Below are 3,390 nucleotides of genomic sequence, written 5' to 3' on the forward strand. Positions count from 1 at the left end.
TATACACCATTAATTCCAAGTGATATTTGTTAATTATGAACTACTAAAGAGATATCTTTTAAAATTAGTGTGTTTACCTAGCTCGTGAAGATTTTTTAAAAATATCATTTTTAGCACTTTCAAATAGAAACTCTAGTAACCTATTGTAAAAGGAATAATTAAGCTAATGTATAATGAGCCACAAACTATATCAAAAGCACAAAATGAAATGAATACTACAATGTCAGGCACTGTCACAATCAAAGGATTTATAGTTTTTTTTGTCATTAATGTGTTGGGTAACTGTTTTTACTGTGAAAAAGCTTAATTGCATTCATCATTCATATATATGGAAATCTCTGCAGCATTCATTCATTAAACATTCATTGAGCACCTACTATGTTCCTTGACTAATTTCTTGACTATTTACAAAATATATAAGGCACACATATTACTAGTTAGGTTATGCCCATGGCAGCCACCTAACTTAGAGGCTATGAGTTGGTGTGTAAATAAACACTAAACAGGACTTTACATAGGAAAACAACTGCATATAATAATCTCCAAAGCCTCATCGCATAAATACTTACACCAGTTATAGACTCATTCTTATGCATCAAAACTCCAAAATATAGTGTTTGGATTAAAATAAGACTTTTTTTCCCCACTGAAAATAATGAATTGATAATCCTAGCATCAAAGAGCACTGGAACTGAAGGAAAATGTAGAAGTATTTTAGTACAGTGGCACTCAGACTTCCTTGAAAGAGGCCAGGTTGCTGCCCCAGGAAGGTTGCAGGAGTGGCATGCTGGTGGGGGCAGACTGGCTGAGCAGACGGCCCCTGGTATAACAAGAGAAGCAAAATCCCTGGGGCTAGGGGTGGCAGTGGGGGCAGTGTTCTCTGCCTCACACTCCTCCAGACTTCGCAAGTTACTTGTTTACATTATATGCCCTGGTCCTGTAGACATTTAAGTTTGCAAAGCCTGAGTTATATTCTCCCTCTCCTTGTCTTTTTTTGGTTTTTAAACTCATCTTTAGTTTCTACTCAATGTGTAATCACTAAAGAAGGAGATTTGTGTCATTGGCTGACGTTTTCCTAGATAGCACATTCTTTCCTAGCACAAAGGGAACCATCAACCATAAAATTTTTATTTTAACTCATTACTATCTTAAGTGATTTTATGTAAACTTGTTTTATGACTGTGGACAAGCATTATTAATGCATGTTTGTGGAATTATTTTTATTTTAACACTATTTGTATATAGCTGAAATGATAGTTTTAGGCTTGGAAGCCTGATCCATCTCACTTGCTTTAGATTTCTCACAGGCAAAAGTTAAAGGGTACTGCCAGCAATATGAGCTTCCCAGGTGACTCGGTGGTAAAGAATGTGCCTGCCATTGCAGGAGATGCAGGTTCGATTCCTAGGTCAAGAAGATCTCCTGGAAAGGGAAATGGCAACCCACTCTAGTTATTTGCTTGGGAAATCCCATGGGCAGAGGAGCCTGGCTGGCTACAGTCTATGGGGTCTCAACGAGTTGGACACAGCTAAACTAGTACAACAACAACCAGCAATATAACTCCAAATCCTTCATAATACTTAGGAAAAGACAATACAAATTTAAGAAAACTCATCTTATTCTATTTGATAGGAATGAAACATAGAGAAAGCTTCTATTTTGCCTGCTGCACTGTCCAATATGGTAGCTACTAGCCACATGAGACTATTTAAATTTAATTTAAAGGATATTTTGAAAAGCAATTTTCTCAATACCACTAGTTACATTTCAAGTGGCTAGCAGGTACTTTATTAGACAGCTGAGATGTAAAAAATTTTTCGTTATTACAGAAATTCTACTGGACAGCACTGTACTAGAGAAATGTTATAAATTGAATAAAATTGCTTGTCATCTATAAGCATGAAATCTTACTCTCCCTCTTTCTCTTGTCATGATAAGGAAATTGTTACTCTGTGAAAAGAATATCTAGTGTGTTTGTTTTCCTTGTGATATTTCTTCAATTGTCATGTCCTCCTGTCTCCCTTTTACGACCAAGGGTTTATCTCTCCTGTTCAATCCACACATTAAACACAGAGACATCAACTGTTTCCACCCACAGCCTTCCCTGCTTAAAAAAACCCCCAAATGTTCCACTATCACTAATATTAACTATAAATTGTTATCCTGCAACTGGAAGACATTAGATTGTACAAACTTAAGCTAACAACTTCTGTCTTTGATGGATCTCTAGTAAATGTCCTTACCCCCAAATACCTTCCAAGAATCTGATCACAGTGCTGAAATCCCAGTATGTTCCTGAAAAATTTCACTTTGCCAAAAGTTTATTGCTGCTGCTAAGTCGCTTCAGTCGTGTACGACTCTGTGCGACCCCATAGACGGCAGCCCACCAGGCTTCCCCGTCCCTGGGATTCTCCAGGCAAGAACACTGGAGTGGGTTGCCATTTCCTTCTCCAATGCATGAAAATGAAAAGTGAAAGTGAAGTCGCTCAGTTGTGTCTGACTCTTAGCGACCCCATGGACTGCAGCCTACCAGGTTCCTCCATCCATGGGATTTTTCAGGCGAGAATACTGGAGTGGGTTGCCATTGCCTTCTCCCCTATTAGCTCCTGCTGCTGCTGCGTCGCTTCAGTCGTGTCCGACTCTGCGCGACCCCGTAGACGGCAGCCCAACAGGCTCCCCCATCCCTGGGATTCTCCAGGCAAGAACACTGGAGCAGGTTGCCATTTCCTTCTCCAAAAGTTTATTACTGAAATGCAAATTTCTGGCCGCTGTGTGTCAGTCTGGTTTCCACGTGTAGCTACTTGTAATTTAATAGGTTAATTCTTCTAGGTTTAGAGCCTGGAAGGAAAAGGGCTTTGGCAACTAAAGAGAGCAGTTTGTCAGGGGAAGTTTTCATGAAAATGCCAGGTTGCCCATGAAAATGTAAACTTCCATACAAAGAAAGGAAACCAGAAAAAAATAAGAGGATGCTGTTTGGAGCACTATGGGATAAACCTGGCTTTGGTCCTGAATCTGTAATGTTCTCTTGTGCCCTTGGACATACTACTTAACTTCTCTGAACTTAAGTTTTATGTCCTTAAAATGTGTCATTATTGTTCAGCTGCTAAGTCATGTCTGACTGTTTGCGACCCTATGAACTGCAGCACGCCAGGCTTCCCTGTCCTGCACTATCTCCTGGAGTTTCAAGTTCATGTCCCTTGAAGTGGTGATGCCATCCAACCATCTCATCTTCTGCCGCCCTCTTCTCCTTTTGCCTTCAATCTTTCCCAGTGTCGGGTCTTTTCCAATGAGTTGGCTCTTCGCATCAGGTGGCCAAACTATTGGAGCTTCAGCGTCAGCATCAGTCCCTCCAATGAATATTCAGTGTTGATTTCCTTTAGGATTGACTGGCT

The sequence above is a fragment of the Bubalus kerabau genome, chromosome 2 (genome assembly GCF_029407905.1).
Source record: "Bubalus kerabau isolate K-KA32 ecotype Philippines breed swamp buffalo chromosome 2, PCC_UOA_SB_1v2, whole genome shotgun sequence".
Lineage (NCBI taxonomy): Eukaryota > Metazoa > Chordata > Mammalia > Artiodactyla > Bovidae > Bubalus > Bubalus kerabau.